General features: G+C 45.6%; 1 pseudogene; it reads left to right on the plus strand.

Moving 5' to 3' along the window:
* The first annotated feature begins 16,013 nt into the window (after positions 1–16,013).
* LOC105859998 (large ribosomal subunit protein mL42 pseudogene) lies at positions 16,014–16,439 on the plus strand (annotated as a pseudogene).
* Positions 16,440–17,910: the final 1,471 nt, after the last annotated feature.

Raw genomic sequence — 17,910 nt, forward strand, 5'->3', positions numbered from 1 at the left:
TGAGTCGGACTTCGTTCGTCAAGGCTCCCAGAGAAAGTGTCGCAGCATAATAAGAAAGGGGTTCACGGGTTTTTATGACCTAAGCTTCAGAAGTCACTCGGCGTCCCTTTCTCTGTGTTCTGTCAGCCCAAGCAGGCATGAGCCTGTCCAGATTCAAAGGGTTAGGGACACAAACCCCTCGATGGAAGGCGTTGCAAAGAGTCGGAGCCCATGTTTTAAAACGGCCGCACGGGGAAAACGGTAATGCATCGCTAACCGAGCTCGGCACGATAGGCTTAAGGGCTTAAACGACGATGAAGCTTGTTTTATGAATATCACACCTGTGGTGCCAGCAGAACCTCAGCAAGGTGAGCCTGCAGAACAAGAGACAGTCGCCCCAGAGGAAGGACCAGGCAGAGACTGTGTGACTTAGTGGCATTCACGGCGACTGTGACGTCGTTCCCATCGGGAAATGGGAAGCAAGTCTGTCGGGAGCTTCTAGAAAAGACTTCCTGTGTAGAGGCACCAAGAGGCTGCCCCTTTTCTTTCCCCTTTGCTTGGTATCATGTCTGAGGATCTGACAGTGAGCAGAGCAAAGAGGACGTCCGAGAAGACCCCCCGGATACTCCTGTGACTCCGGACTGCTCGCTTCGTGAAATTAAAAATGCTCTGTTGTTGAAGTCAGATTGAACTGAGGGTTTCTAGTACTCTGGGCTGAAATCACCCTACTTCAATACTAGCCCCTGCTCACATCTCCCAATTCCAAAATTTCCAAGATATACCTAGACTTTGGCTCTGGAAGTGAGGAGTTAAAGTAATCTAATTTAAAAGACTTTTAGTGGGGTGGGGCATGGGCAATATACATAACCTTAACACTTGTACCCCCATAATACGCTAAAAAAAATTAAAAAATGAAAAGACTTTAAAAGTCTTTAAACATCTGACCTTATTTAATTAGCATTATTTAATCACAGACTGTGAGGGTTAATTTTACACGTCCACTGGGCTGGGCCATGGGAGGCCCCTGTGTCTGATTGAACGTTGTTTGTGGGTGTGTCTTTGAGGGGTTTCTGGAAGAGATCAGCGTTTAAATCGGTGGACCGAGCAAAGCAATTACAGGGGTGGGTATTTGCCAACCCACTGAAGGTCCAAATAGAACAGAAAGGAGGAAGAACACTGGATTCCTGCTCCTTCCGTCTGGCTACTTAAGCAGGATGTCCCCTGCCCCGGTCCTCCAGCTTCTCAGACCTTCCGCCTGGGAAGGGCGACATACACCAGCCCTCCGGCCGTCAGGCCTTCAGACTGCACCCCTGGACTCCCTGGGTCTCAGCTCGCGGGGGACTAACTGTGAGACTTCTCAGCCTCTGTGATCCTGTGAACCAATTCCTTATAATCAATCTCTGTGTACGTAGAGAGAGATACAGATATATGGATATAGAGAGAGAGATACACACACACACTATCGGTTTTGTTTCTCTGGAGAACCTTGACTAATACCCAGAACATAACAATGTCCTGCATTTGTAGCGTGTGATACTCAACACACATTTAATATGAACTGCGTCATTGGATCCTCACATCTTTTGGAAACAGGCAGTGTAGACGTTACTTCTTCCTTTTCCAAATGAGGCAAATGAACAGTCTGTGTCAAAACCTTTTGTGAAATTAAGCATGATTTAAACAATAAATCTTATTCTACATTTCGTACTCCACTTTGCTTTGCAGATAGTACCTGTTCACTGAGCACTTGCCTATCTTATATTTATAGCACTCACTGAGATAATTTTGAAGGCAGAAGATAATGATTGTGTTGAAACACTGGCCGGTATGAAATGCCCTGGCAAGGTTTTGACCATAGACAGGCGAAGAATGGGACGGTTTGTTTATGTTAGATGCTCAGTCAGCTTGAAAAATGGTGGGGGACTTTCTCCGCGCCTAGAACCCTTATGCTTTATGGGAAGAGGTCAGCGAAAGAGGAGGAAGTTCAGAACATTATTCTTCGAATCTAACATAGTACCAGGAGCACAAGCGAGCCTGATCTTATTATTCCACTGACAATAAATTCAAGTGCTGGGCTAGTTCACGTGAAACAGGCATTTAAGGAGCATGTTGCCCATTTTAAATCATCTATTTATGATGGCTTTTTCCTTTGCTGATACAGATATTAATGATAAAGGTAAACATTAATTTTAACGGCTAGATCTTCCTTTACCATTTTTCTTAGTAAAACTCCACCCGTTTTGACAAGGAAACTTTCATGGAAACATACTGTTTTAACATGTCTGCTAAATTAGCTTGTTGCTAGGTATTAACTTAAAATACTGCTTTAACTGTTACTCCAACGGTCAAAAACAGATGGGATTTCTGCAAGATGGTGCAGAGCGAAGCTCTTGGGACATGCACTGATTTTGTTGTCTTAATGAGACCTATTTGGGAATAATTCTGTTTTCAAGCCCTTGCCACGAAGGAGAATAATTTTTTCTGTTTACAGAAAATGTGCCAATTCTCAAACCAAAACAATATGCTCTGGTGGAAAGGTGTTACACAAATCTAAAAAAATAATTTATTACTATTAAAAGTGTATGTTCGTACTACTGGAAATCTAGGTGAGAAAGTTGTTCTCCTTAAGCAATTGTTTTGCACCTCCCTTTATGTAAAAAAGAACAAGAAGTTTGAGAAGGTAGAGAGGATCGGAAATGAGAGTAACACTAAAAAAGACAGGAATATAAAAGTATCAAGTTTCTTCCATACACTCAGTGACTCTGGGTTTTCTCTTTCTTCGTATTTTAGTAACTCAATATCAAGGCTAAGCAGCCTTTGAGATGAAGTCTTTCGCCTCCACAGTTCATTTATTTATTCATAAAATATTTATTGAGCACCTAGTATACGCTAGACATTGTAGTAGGTACTAGGTATGCTACAGTGAGCAAAAATGGGCACTGTCCCTGACCCCATTGAGTTTATTGTCAAGAAACTTTGTTAAATAACCCGAAATGGCATGGTCTTCACTATGTCACAATTTTGCTATAAAACTCTGTGAAAATATGGGGTTTGTTTTTCCTCCAGTGGGATATAACATCTACCATCTGTATTACTTTCATGGATAACTATCCACTTTGCTTTTCCCACTTCTTGTCATTTCCTATTTTCTACCCATAGTCAAGGCTCCTAAATACGTTCTCATCAGGATATTTGTTTTCTACCCAAGCGTCATTCCTCACTTGATCTCCCAGCCAGTAGACCTCAGGGTGAAGACCACCCCCACATAAAGCAGCTGAGAAACACCGAGGGGGTATTTCACCCTTGGGGCTCCACATCTTGCGTCTTACGACTTCATCCTGCCCCTTCATTTTATTGTGAATGTTTGAGAATAGAAGACCAGCTATGAGTACACCATCTGCTTCCATCCCTCTACCTTGTCCAGATCATTAAATGAAGACAATCAGAAATCGTTCTCCTGAGAAACAAGCCATTATTAAGAGGAAAGCAGAATACCACCGCACACTCACATTTTCTACCTCCTATAAAGTATTTGAGACGCAGCGAGTGTCCTATTTGAACTTCAGAACAGATATTTAACGTACATGAGACGGGGAAGACACCGTGTCGTGCTTCGTAATGTGTTCTGCCTTTGCGGATGACGGCTTTGAGCCTGCAGGTTCAGATGCGTATAAAACTGTAACAACAGGATGGGCGCGTGCATGCAGAGATGCAGTTCTATGTGTTCATTTATAGGGTGCTTACTGTATGCCAGGGCCCCTGCCAGCCACTTGGTATAAGGAGGAGGAGGGTCAGACAAGGTCCCTCGGAGGCCTGGAATTGCTGTAGTCCGTGGGAACACAGCTGGATAAAGCTTAGAGATGGTGCTTGGCTGTGCAGCGATAAATTTCATTTTCTTTGGTCACTTTAAATGGATTTTATTTATTTATTTATTTTTTTGAGACAGAGTCTCGCTTTGTTGCCCAGGCTAGAGTGAGTGCCGTGGCGTCAGCCTAGCTCACAGCAACCTCAGACTCCTGAGCTCAAGCGATCCTCCTGCCTCAGCCTCCCCAGTAGCTGGGACTACAGGCATGCGCCACCACACCCGGCTCTTTGTTTTCTATATATGTTAGTTGGCCAGTTAATGTCTTTCTATTTTTAGTAGAGATGGGGGTCTCGCTCTTGCTCAGGCTGGTTTTGAACTCCTGACCTTGAGCGATCCACCCGCCTCGGCCTCCCAGAGTGCTAGGATCACAGGCGTGAGCCACCACGCCCGGCCTAAATGGATCTTATTTAGCAATTTTGTTACAGCATGAAGTATCTTCAGTGAGACATTGTGCAAGATTTTCCAGGTGATGTGCTCAAGGCTGGCTTTACTGAATCCTAACTCCTCGTCTCATTCATCACGCGTCCAAAGGCAAATGGTCGGAGGGAGGCGGGAGGGTTGAAAAGAAGACAGACATACCGTGTTTCCTCCCAAAATAAGACCTACCCATCAAATAAGCCCTAGCAGGATGTCTCAGTATTGCGCAATAGAAGCCCCACCCCCAAAATCAGCCCTAGTGACGGGCGTGGCTGCGCAGCGCGTCTGCACAACCCGTGCGTGTCATAGCGGAGCGGGAAAGACGACGAGCAGCCCTTCTCGTCTGCCCCGTGAGAGCTCTATGGCTCCACGTGAGAGACTAGGGCCAGTGGTTCTAAAGGAAATAGAGTCGCAAGACATTCAGGATGGAATTCGGGGTTTGGAGAGTGATGATGATGTTCCAGAAGACGACGACTTCACTCTATTTGAATCAATGCAGGTGGTTGTATCATACTTAAAAAAAATAACACGTCCCCTGAAAATAAGCCCTAGGGTGTCTTCTTGAGGAAAAATAAGACCCTGTTTTATTTTCAGGGAAACACAGTATCACAGATTAGGAAAAAAGAAAATCTATTTTAACTTATTGTTAAAACAAACAAAAAAAAGCGTTTACTTTGGTGTTGACAGGGAACATGAATTGCAATACAATGGCACAAGCCCCTGGTACTTTCTCGATTTTAACAACTGGAGGTGCTTAGCAAGAGCCTGAACTCTAGCACATTCCCGTGTCGGAGAGCAGCGTTTCTGTTCCTTTTGCTAACCAGATGAGAGATGACAACCCTGAAACCCTAACTAGCACTTCACAGGAAACCGATGTTTTGTTAATGGGGGAGCTAATTACTATTCAGCTTTCTTGGCTTGAGTGTCTCGAATTCTTCCACTTGCTTAGCCTGGGGCGCGAAGAATAACAAAACCGAAACTCCAGGCTTAAATGGAGTAACCCAGCCATGCTTCAGTGGGACTGTTTGTCATCAAATACACAAGAAGGACCCAGCGCCCTACCTGCCTAGACGGCAATTTTTTTTTTTTTTTTTCCTTTGTGAACATCCAGGGGACTAGACGGCAATTTGACTTGCTGTTTTCCATTGTGGCGGCAGGATCGCAAACGTATTAACAAGTCCCGCAGTGTGATCAACAACAGATGTAGCATTAAAAGTGTTGACAAGTTTCATCAGGTATTTGGGCCTTATGTATTTTCCTCCGCATCTAAATCCCATTGCTCTGGAAAAACTGCCCAAGCAACTGTTCTCTGGGAAGCTGTCTGCGATGAAAGCATTCCCTTTTGATTCATGCTTCAACCGGATAAACAGACACAGCTTCCCTGGAATTGGCTTTGGGGGCGAAAAGAAGCCACCGTACGGCGCCAACCACTTATATCGTAGAACAGACCCTAAATTATTCTCCAAAATTTGAAATGGGCATCGCACACTTCCGCCATACTATAGGCACCGAGAGAAACACTCTTAAAGACGAGTTTATCACAATAAAGTCCGTGATTTGATCAGCATCCATTATTAGCAGAACAAGAAATGAGCTTTTCAGCAACATCAAGGGCTGGTTTTTTAGTAAACACCTGATGCTCTCTGTTCCCCCACAATCTTTCCCTTCTGGGAATTTCCGGCTAACCCGCTGGAGACCTCAGGATCCCAGGCACGGGGTGAGCACACCCCCCAGCCTGGCCGAGCAGACCCCTGCACTGCTCAGGCACAAGCACTTCATCCGTCCGCGAGCTAGAGATCCAAGGCAGAGGTGTCAGAGGTTTCCTCTGGGCTTTCGCTGAAGCTCCCGGGAAGTGGATGCGTTCTGGATCCACCAGCCGCAAGAACGATGCGCAACCAGAGCTACTAGTGGCTCACTGGCTCCCACTTGGGAAGAGCCTTCCTGACAACAAAGCTACAGAAGGAAAAGCAGAGCCCAGCCACGACCAGAGAAGAGACAGGAAGTGCGAGAGCAAAGGTGAGAACAACAAGAATAAGAGGGAGAGAAAAATCTTGGTGCCCACATGAGCAGCCCTAGCCAGGCCCGGACGCACACCCACCCCTGAACCTTGCGGTTATGTTAGCCAACAACTCCCGTCTTTTAACATTTTTTTTTTGCTCAAAGTTAATTTAGATGGTCTAGTACTGGGGCTTGCAAACTTTTTCCTGTAAAAGGTCAGACAGTAAATAGGCTTTACTTTGCACGTCATATGGTCTCTACTGCAGCTGCTCGGCTCCACCATGGTGGCGTGGAGGTAGCCACAGGCAAAATAGATACACAAATGAGTGTGACCCTATCCCAACAAAACTCATCATGAACACCAAACTTTGAATTTCTCACAATTTCCCTGTGTCACAAAGTATTATCTTTCTTTCATTTCCCCCCACCCCCCATCATTTAAAAATGTAAAAAATCAGGCCGGGCACGGTGGCCCATACCTGGAATCCTAGCACTCTGGGAGGCCGAGGCGGGAGGATCATTTGAGCTCAGGAGTTTGAGACCAGCCTGGGCAAGAAGAGCGAGACCCTGTCTCTACTAAAAAAAAAAAAAAAATAGAAAGAAATTAGCTGGACAACTAAAAATACATATATATTTTTAAAAATGAGCCGGGCCTGGTGGCGCATGCCTGTAGTCCCAGCTACTCGGGAGGCTGAGGCAGGAGGATTGCTTGAGCCCAGGAGTCTGAGGTTGCTGTGAGCTAGGCTGACGCCACGGCACTCTAGCCTGGGCAACAGAGTGAGACTCTGTCTCAAAAAAAAAAAAAAATAGACAAAAAGTTGCTGGTAAGTCAATTGTCCCAATTGTTTATGATCTCACTATGAATATGGGAGTCCACAGAAGCTATTGGCTGCAGACACTTTTTTCAAGACTATTTTTCATGAGCAAAGTCTAGATTAAAAATACAATCATCTTTTGAGTTGAAGAAAACATGAAATATTCCTCACATGTAGTTTCAGTACTTCACCCAAATAAGAAAACAACTTGACAATTATAGTAGCCCCCCCCCCTTTTTTTTCTGTTAAGAACAAGTAATGCAGGCCGGGCGCGGTGGCTCACACCTGTAATCCCAGCACTCTGGGAGGCCGAGGCGGGTGGATTGCTCGAGGTCAGGAGTTCGAAACCAGCCTGAGCAAGAGCGAGACCCCGTCTCTACTATAAATAGAAAAAAATAAATTGGCCAACTAATACATATATAGAAAAAATTAGCCAGGCATGGTGGCACATGCCTGTAGTCCCAGCTACTTGGGAGGCTGAGGCAGGAGGATCGCTTGAGCCAGGAGTTGGAGGTTGCTGTGAGCTAGGCTGACACCACGGCACTCACTCTAGCCTGGGCAACAAGGTGAGTCTCTGTCTCAAAAAAAAAAAAAAAAAAAAGAACAAGTAATGCAGTCAATAAGGAAGTTTTGAAAAGCAAAAATTAGGAAAGGAGGTTTGAGAGATAACACAGTTATTGCATGATAGGGGCATCAAAAGTTTGATATATTGCTGAATACAACTATTTCCCTTGGGTGTAATTAAAACCTGAAAAGCTGGCCCCAGAGTTGGTGATATAAATAGTCCTCCCTGTAGATAAATATATTTCCAACTGTTGTTTGGGTGCTTTAGTTATATTCAGTTATACTGCACTATAAAAAGGTAACTGAAACTGATTCTGAATTAAGATTTAAGAACAATCAGAGCAGCCTGAAAGATTCCTAATCCTAAAAGTACAACTGCACCAAATTAGCAAAAGCAGCTACAAGAACAATTACACCTATTGCAGCAATAATAACAACAACACAAGATTTCTAAACCCATTAGGCCAGATAATCTTTCATGTCTTACAGGCTTAGAAAATAAGCCCATTAAATATGTAACATTTAAATATTTCAGCTGGAATGGATTAACCAAGCAGAAATAAAATCTGAAAAATTCAAGCCTATTCAATCTCAAGTGGATCCTAATTTGAACACACTGTTAAAAATAAAAAATCGTGACATAATCGGGGAAAAGCGAAAACTGGATATTAAGATATTTTGAGAGTTGACAATGGTTTTGTGGTCATGCTTTTTAAGAAAGAACCCTTATGCTTAAGAAATACATTCTGGGCCAAGCCCAGTGGCTCACTCCTGTAATCCTAGCACTCTGGGAGGCCAAGGCGGGAGGATCATTTGAGGTCAGGAGTTCGAGACCAGCCTGAGCAAGAGCGAGACCCCATCTATACCAAAAATAGAAAAAATTAGCCGGGCATGGTGGCACATGCCTGTAGTCCCAGCTATTCGGGAGGCTGAGGCAGGAAGATCACTTGAGCCCAGGAGTTTGAGGTTGCTGTGAGCTAAGCTGACGCCACAGCACTCTAGCCTGGGCAAAAGAGCAAGACTCTGTCTAAAAAAAAAAAAAGAAAGAAAGAAAGAAAGAAAGAAAGAAAGAAAGAAAGAAAGAAAGAAAGAAAGAAAGAAAGAAAGAAAGAAAGAAAGAAAGAAAGAAAGAAAGAAAGAAAGAAAGAAAGAAAGAAAGAAAAGAAATACATTCTGAAATATGCCAGGATAATATGATATAATGTCTAGGGTTTGCTTTAAATTAATCCATGGGTGTAGGTAGCTAGAAGTGAAGCACAACTGACTGTGAATTGTTAACACCAAGTGATGAGCACATGACACTGTCTCTTCATTTCTGTGCATGTTTGCAATTGACAACAAAAACGTTTTTTTAAAAATACTATTTGCTGGCCGGGCGCTGTGGCTCACGCCTGTAATCCTAGCTCTTGGGAGGCCGAGGCGGGCGGATTGCTCAAGGTCAGGAGTTCAAAACCAGCCTGAGCAAGAGCGAGACCCGTCTATACTATAAATAGAAAGAAATTAATTGGCCAACTGATATATATATATAAAAAAAAAAAATTAGCCGGGCATGGTGGCGCATGCCTGTAGTCCCAGCTACTCGGGAGGCTGAGGCAGAAGGATCGCTTGAGCCCAGGAGTTTGAGGTTGCTGTGAGCTAGGCTGACGCCACGGCACTCACTCTAGCCTGGACAACAAAGTGAGACTCTGTCTCAAAAAAAAAAAAAAAAAAAAAAAATACTATTTGCTTCAGAAAGAGTTCCTATACACTGATCTTTCTGCATCACTGCAGGTAACATGCAGTTTGGTGAAAGAATTCACTACACAGCAAAATTATAATAAAAAAACAACAATAACCATCATATTTGGTGATACATAATATCCCATTTCTTCCATAAAAGAGTTTTACATTGTTGAAAAGGAAGTAACAACAATCATCAAAAACATACAAGTGAATGATTGGAAACCACCGAGACGAAACCAAAGGATAGAACCTTGCGTGGGAGTCACATTTAATCAAATACCACGAAGTTGAGTCCCTCACCAGAGCAGGGACACATCCTGTTTGAACTGAACTGAGGTAATTGCTGGAAGAAGTGATCTTTAAACGTCACATTCCTCACAAAAGACAAAGTGCTATGCAGTAAGAGGAGTCACAGCAGCTGGTTATCAACAAAGCATAAAGAATTCTGTCGGGCATATAAAATCAAAGGGCGAGATGAAGACACGAGCAAAGCAATCTGGTCTCAAAGATAATTTGGAAGATTCCGGATGCCACGCTTCCCCTCCTCGAGCAGTGATCGTACTCCATCAACATTTTATTTCTACTTTGTATTGACAAGGGAACCCCCCATCACTTGGCACATGAGGCATGGGGACCCCCGCCACTCAGGGAAGACCCACGTCAGCAGAACACTCACCTGTTACCTGGCCGGCATCTAGTCTGTCGCCTGGCATCATCAGCAAGACGCTGAATCTATTACCCGGCGCATCAGCATGATGTTAACCGGCTGCGAGACACATCGACTAACCTGCGCCTGGCACCCCAGCCCTCGGACCACCCCAACTTCATAAAAGTGGGAAAGTTCGGGTAGACGAGGCTCAGGATTTGGTGGCGAGGCCCCTGTGAGCCACCGGGGAATAAACTTTGGTTCTCCGCCTCTCCGAGCTGCCCGGTTTGTCCTCACTGTAACCGTACCTCACGAGCCTTCCTGGGGCCACCGAGAACCCGCAGAAGCAGGTGGCCCTACTACCCCAGTCTGTCTAGGCGCCACACCGGGGTGTCACCCGGAGACTGCTGAGCCCCGCACACTCCACACCTTCCTGCAGTCATCCTCGGCCTTCGTCCACTCAGGAGACATTTGCAGCTTTTCCTCCCCCGTCTGACCCTGCGCACGGCGCCGGGACCGCGGCCAGGACTGTCACCAGGCGATTCTCGCTGCGGGCGGGGGGCTCGGGATCCAGCCTGTCACCCAAAGCCGCTTGACTGATGAAGTGGCGCGTGGCCCAGTCACCGAATTTACTGACTCACTAGTTTATCACATTTAAAAAAAATAAAACGCTTTTAGAGCTCACAGAAATTCATATCGCATGGATCGGCAGAGACTGAGAGGGACGTGGGAAGATGGGACTTCGACCTCTCCTCCCTGCCCGAAACTCCTCTGCACTCTGCCCTCTTCTGCCCTCAGGCTCCCCTCTCGGACCGTCACTCCTCCCGGTCTCTGAACCCAGTCTCCCCACTGTCGGGAACCCAGAATCCTCTCCCAGCCACGTCCCCACCTCTGTCCCCACCTCTGTCCTGCCTCCTCCCCACCTCTGTCCCCACCTCTGTCCTGCCTCCTCCCCACCTCTGTCCTGCCTCCTCCCCACCTCTGTCCCCACCTCTGTCCTGCCTCCTCCCCACCTCTGTCCTGCCTCCTCCCCACCTCTGTCCCCACCTCTGTCCTGCCTCCTCTGAAGGCAGCAGCAGGAAGCTGAGCCAGAAACATATCAAATACTTAAATACAGTTATGAATACCTATCAACCAGAACTTTTTGTTTGTTTGTTTGAGACAGAGTCTCACTCTTTGCCCATGGTAGAGTGCTGTGGCGTCAGCCTCGCTCACAGCAACCTCAAACTCCTGGGCTCAAGCAATCCTCCTGCCTCAGCCTCCCGAGTAGCTGGGACTACAGGCATGCACCACCATGCCCGGCTAATTTTTTCTATATATTTTTAGTTGGCCAATTAATCTCTTTCTATTTTTAGTAGAGACAGGATCTTGCTCTTGCTCAGGCTAGTCTCAAACTCCTGACCTTGAGCGATCCGCCTGCCTCGGCCTCCCAGAGTGCTAGGATGACAGGCGTGAGCCACCGTGCCTGGCCAACCAGAACTTTTTAAAAATGCTCAAAAGCTATCACAGGCCGGGCGCAGTGGCTCATGCCTGTAATCCTAGCACTCTGGGAGGCCGAAGCGGGCGGATCCTTTGAGGTTAGAAGTTCGAGACCAGCCTGAGCAAGAGCAAGACCCCCGTCTCTACTAAATACAGAAAGAAATTGCCTGGACAACTAAAAAAATATATAGAAAAAATTGGCCGGGCATGGTGGCACATGCCTGTAGTCCCAGCTACTCGGGAGGCTGAGGCAGGAGGATCGCTTGAGCACAGGAGTTGGAGGTTGCTGTGAGCTAGGCTGACGCCACAGCACTCTACCATGGGCAAAGAGTGAGACTCTGTCTCAAAAAAAAAAAACTATTACAAAACATTTCATTCAACATGAATATCTATCAAGCTTATGAACAATTGTAAGAAGCAAGTGTTTGGAAGTCAGTCAATTTAGAAAATATGGTCCTTGGGTGAATCGATTCTGTGATGCATTGACTGACTTTTGCAAATGTGGCTCTTGTGGAAATGTCCTTAGGTAAATGATGCTGTTTCCCAGTTTGACAGAGACAGTGCAGAGAGCCGTGCAGGTGACACAGGTGTGTCTGCAGAGCTAGAGTCCCGCCGCTTTCCCTGTGGCTTCTGGACCCACCTCAGACTCCAGGGCCGGGGGAATAACGAAGAGCTGCCTGTTTGCGGCCCGGCTGACGGGCAAGCCCTGTGCGTGTGCACGACACCCACGGTCCCGCTTTGAAGTTTTCATGCTACGAGCAAGGCCCCTCCCTAGAGGCGAAAGCTTTAATCAGTTAACACAGGGCAACATTTCTACTATCTCTATTAGATGCTCTGCCAAAAGTTTATTTTAATCTCAAATAAATTTGGGGAACATGGCACACAGTTACCCCCTGTCTGTGTGATTTATACTGCTCCTTAGTATAGTAAGTTCCAGCAATAAACTCCAGGGGGAAAAAGTCTCAACCTAAATCCTGCCTTCATGCTGTGGTTTTTATTGCTGTTGTTTTATTTTTTTTTTTCCTCTTTGATTTATTTAAATAATTCTGTTACTGTTTGGAGGTCGTGCAAGACATGCTCTACCATTTTGACATTCTGGGGGTGACTTTTGTGCTCTTTGTCATTCTAAGGATTCTTTTTTTTTTTTTTGAGACAGAGTCTCACTCTGTTGCCCAGGCTAGAGTGAGTGCCGTGGCGTCAGCCTAGCTCACAGCAACCTCCAACTCCTGGGCTCAAGCGATCCTCCTGCCTCAGCCTCCCGAGTAGCTGGGACTACAGGCATGCGCCACCGTGCCTACCTGATTTTTTTCTATATATTTTTAGTTGTTCAGCTAATTTCTTTCTATTTTTAGTAGAGACGGGGTCTGGCTCTTGCTTAGGCTGGTCCCGAACTCCTGAGCTCAAAGGATCCTCCCACCTCGGCCTCCCAGAGTGCTGGGATTACAGCCTTAATGATCCTTCAAGCAGAGCTCCGTGAGGTGCGGGGAAGGAGGCGTGGGGGGGAGGAGGCGTGGGGGGGAGGAGGCGTGGGGGGGGAGGCGTGTGGGGGGGGAGGTGTGTGGGGGGGAGGCGTGGGGGAGGAGGCGTGGGGGGGAGGAGGCGTGGGGGGGAGGAGGCGTGGGGGAGGAGGCGTGGGGGGGAGGAGGCGTGGGGGGGGAGGCATGGGGGGAGGAGGTGGGGGGGCAGTCCCCCACCACAAAGCCGTGGCAAGTGGGCAGACCGTCTAGCACAGCCAGAGCTGGGCCATGCCCTCCGGCTCTCAGGGAAACCCTGCAAGGACGTGACCAAGACCTCTCCGTCACCACATTACAACCGAAGCCACGGTCTGCGGGCAGCGCGGGGAAAACTACAGGCACAGAAAGGGGCTGACCCCATAGAAGGCCTGGAAACCACAACATTAAGAACACGTCTTAGGGTTGTGGCAAGCATTGTGTGGGGGGGTTAGGGAATACCTCTAACCCCTCCTAGGGAAAGGCAAAGATATACAATGTAACCCAAAGTTCAAAAACCAAAAGAAAAAACAAACAAACTTTTGTCGGGTGGTGGCAGATGGGAGGGGAGGAGGGGGAGAATTTACACCTACAAAATAGGTGCGATGCGCACCACCTGGGGGTAGGACACGCTTGACGTTTTGGTAAGGCAGGGGGTGGGGGAGGAATGGCAGGGGCAATATATGCAACCCTAACAATATTTGTCCCCCCATAATATGATAAAACTAAATTAAATTAATAAAACAAAAAACAACAAAAAGACTCACATTGAATAAGTTGAGCAGAATTAAACCCAAAAGGCCATAATCAAAAATAACGTCCGTGAGATCCTCACTGTCTCCGGGGGCCGGCGAAGACCCGGAGTGGAAGTAAGTCGGGTTTGATCCCGTGCCCTGCCGTGGGCCCAGCGTGGCCCAGACAGAACCCGCCACAGACCCGGCCGCGCCTCCCGGGAGTTGCCAGTGGCACCGGCTCCCCTAGCCTCGCCCCCCATCTCACTCCCAACACTGTGACTTCCGTGACCTCGCCCTGTCCGCACCTTCCCAAAGAACTCCAGGACACCTGTAACAGAAGGCCGCCCCTCTCCACGCGGCCCGCTGTACCCAACAACAAGTATATTCTAGACTTTCACCAAATTTCCTTTATTGCTGCTTAATTTTCCCCACCTTTGTTCACTTTGTTCTTCCCTTCTGTTCCCAAAGATTGAATTTCTGCATCATACTCGTCTTTATCCTGTATTATTCGAAGTGACGGCTGAATAAACCAATCTATAAATACAGATAAATCATCGGCACCCTCCTCTCTGCGACTCAGTGTTTAGTTCCTGCTTCTGACATTGAGTATGAGTTTAGCCACTTTTGACTTAGTATTTCCAAATCCTCAAATCCTTAGTCTGTTTTTTAAAAAACCAGAAAGCCTCCAACAAGGAAATAAAGAAGAAGCAAATGCTTTGCTCTCCCCACGTCGCCGCCTCTTTTCTTTCATTCAGTCTCGAATCATAGCAATATGGGACCTGTCTGAGATCTATGTCATTTCGTTCCCTCATTCCTTATGTTTTGGGGTTCTCAACAACTTCACCCTAATGCTCACTTTGTTGTTTTGCAACATAGAAATGTTTTTAGTGATATGAAATTGTCTTATTTATGCACCCAAAAAGGAAAAAAAGGAAAAAAAACGGTCGATATTCAATTCTGGGGGATGGAGTTCAGAGTATGCTGAAATATCTAAAAAATAAATCTACAAGTGGCTCATAAATAATTGCACAGACCAACAAGCCAGCTCAATTATACCAAAAAAATGAATGCTCAGTACCGCGTATTATATCATTTGTGGGGGGAAAAGGATCTGAAGTTAAATGTAAATTTAAGCCCCGTTCCCCACCACTCATGGTTTCCAAAGAGGCCTGTCTGGGAAGGTGAAATTTTCCATGCTCCGTTTCAGCCCAAAGGGGAAACGTTGATGGAGGGGTTGAAGAAAATGCTCAACAAAGACGGATGATTTATGGAGAGTAAAAGATGTTTTTAATTTTATTTCTAAAGAAATTATTTTGAGAAAACATAGTCAATGCAAAATATTTATGTGACACTCTCTACAAGAATTTGTTACATACTAAGAAAAGTTATCAAATAATTTGGAGAAGTTTATTTTCATTCTAAGACAAAAATCCACTCCAGAATGAGAATACCGGCGGCATTTACAGCTACCTGACAAATTCTTAAGAAGTCTGCAGATGCAACAAAACTTTGCTATCAAATACCAAAACCCATTTTGACCCCGCCTAAATTTGCCATGTTGTTGTATTTATCAGTCTCTGCCTTAAGCAGATGATAAGAAAGCCGACTCCTTTAAGAGTGACTCTTGGCATTTTATTTCTAATCCACAGTCTGTTGTAACAATGCACCTCGCTGTCTCGTAACTACGGAGTGTGTCTCACCTCCTGCGTGAAGTTGTCTTAGATTAACCCCATCTAAGGGTCTACCTGGCCTTCACCCTCAATACTCCTTCTTGAAGTCTCCCTTCCCGGTGTGCTGTGCTCTGCCCTTTAGGCTATAGAATTCACAAGTACAGGACTCAGATCTAATTTTATTTCTTCCCAAACGCCTGGTTCAGGAGAGTAACCTTGATAGATACATACACTACATACACCCACTCCATCCTGACCTCCAAAGAGCGTAGAAAAAATAACCATCTGCCCATGACAAACATCCTCACGTCTTCCACACTAGCAGAACTAGAAAAATGAAACAAAGAGGGGGAAAAAGATTTAATGACTCTGTTCAGAGTATAACAGTTATCTTTAAGTATATGCAAATATAGTGATGAAACGATTCAAACTTATTTAGTGTGCTTCTTTGAAGGTGGAAGTGATGGAAGGTGTATTTTTTTTTCACGTTAAGAAAGAGTTTAGAAACAAGATGGCGGGCTCACGGTGAGGAGCTGTCAAAGGATGAAAATCAGTGTGCCTAGAAGCAGATTTTAAAAGCAGTTCTTCTTCAAAACATCTTTTTTCATACTACCTGATAAGCATCCTGAACACCATGGCCGCAGCATCAGTAAAACGGGTGATATCAAAGAGACCCACCTTGAAACATTGATTTCCAATCCAAATTGAAGCTTCATCTTGTGTTTGTCATGAATCTACATATTCTTCTCTACCAGATGACTGTAATTGCAAAGTTGAGTTTGCTTTGACATCTGATGGCAGGACGACAGTATGCCACCACCCTTCACTGGACATTCCATCTGAACACACAAAACCTATCCCTTGACCAGATCCCGTGCATAATAATGAAGAAACACATGATCACATGCTGAAAACCAGATTAGCAGAAAAAAGTGAAAGCCTTAAGCAAGGACCAATGATAGAACAACTTAGCAAAACATTCTTTACTACTAAGCACCGTTGGTACCCTCGTGGACAGTATCACACTCGTAAGAAACTGACTCCTCCAAAGGACAGATGATATTGAGGTTCTCCAGGGAACCAGAGAGAAATGCTCCTTCATTTGCCATTTGGGGAAATATAATCTGGTGTATTCACCAATATGTTATAAAGTAAAATAGTAATAATAAAATGTCTTTTCATATAAAAAAAGAAAGAGTTTGTGAATGACTAAAGAAGGCAAGAAGATGGAATGAGTTTCATTGAGAGAAAGTGAATTCTCTCAATACCACAAGGCTTCAAACAGGACCTGGATTACCAATTGGATATCGCAGAAGGAACCCAAGACTCGAGTTGGACCAGATCATATGTGACCCACCTTCCTGTCCTGAGGTCCTTACTTGGCAGGCTCGCTGTCCGATTTTCTGGAGATCTTTCCCAATTCGTTTTACGGCTCTGGTATTTAGGCGATTTCCAACACCTAGAATTCTTTTAAAGAAAAGTTTAAATCCTCAACAGAGCTGCCATTTTTTCTCTCTTCCTTTCAAATAATGTTTTTTTAAACAACAACAACAAAATTTTAAAAATCTTCATTGCAACTAGCCACCAAAGAGCTTTGGGTGAAAAGCTTTTACTAGAAAGATAAGTACTGAGAAGATAATTGCACCAAGAAATGAGAATTTTTCCTCTGTAAGGTTTCATTTTTCAAAAATACAGTCTAATGAGGCCAATTAATGTGCTGGAGAAGAGCTTGCCTTCAGAGAGGGAAATACCGCAGCAGCCTAAGCCTTTCCTGTCCTTGGAAATAAAGGAGGCCCTCATGCTCACAGAAGGTTCTCGGGGAAATTTTTCTCTGACGTTGAAATAAACGCAGGTGATCCATCATCAGAGAACTGGGGACAGGCTTTGGGCGAGGGGCTCACTCCGACTACTGCAGTGCACGCTGGTGGCAGCACCCCACCGCGCTCCGGACAGGAGTCCACAGGTGGAGGCCGCTGTGCCCAGACCAGCCTCCGCACCTGCCTGTTGGGAAAAGGTGTGACAGTCCCTCCCTCTCACGTCAGCCCCCTCCATCCCTCCTCCTCCACCTCTTTGACTCTCCCAGTCTCGGAATAAACGCGGTAGTAGTTAGTCCCAGCGAAAAGAAAGGGATGGTCTGCAAGGGACATTCACAGGAGAAATGTCAGTCAGAACGTGTCCTTCCGCCTGTAGGTCTCCCCTCAGTCTCGGGGGGCTTCAGTGCAGAACGCTTCCTTCGTTCAGACCACGGCTCATGGTTTTTCCCCTGGAAAACCTTCCCTGATAAAGGCCATTTGGATAGTCTCCAAGCTGCTGGTATTATTATTTTTAATACCTTTACTCCTTCTCAATGCATCCCTAGAATCACACCAGCATTGCATTCATCTGCACCAGGTGCGGCAAACGCATAGCTGCAGCACCTATCTGCCAAATTCCATGTCCTTTTACGGCCAGTGCTTTGCTAACGTTTTTTGTTTGTTTTTTTTTTAATTCCAATCTTTTCATTTTTTTCCGTAGATCCCACTAGTCCCAGA

The sequence above is a fragment of the Microcebus murinus genome, chromosome 23, assembly GCF_040939455.1.
Source record: "Microcebus murinus isolate Inina chromosome 23, M.murinus_Inina_mat1.0, whole genome shotgun sequence".
Taxonomy (NCBI): Eukaryota; Metazoa; Chordata; class Mammalia; order Primates; family Cheirogaleidae; genus Microcebus; species Microcebus murinus.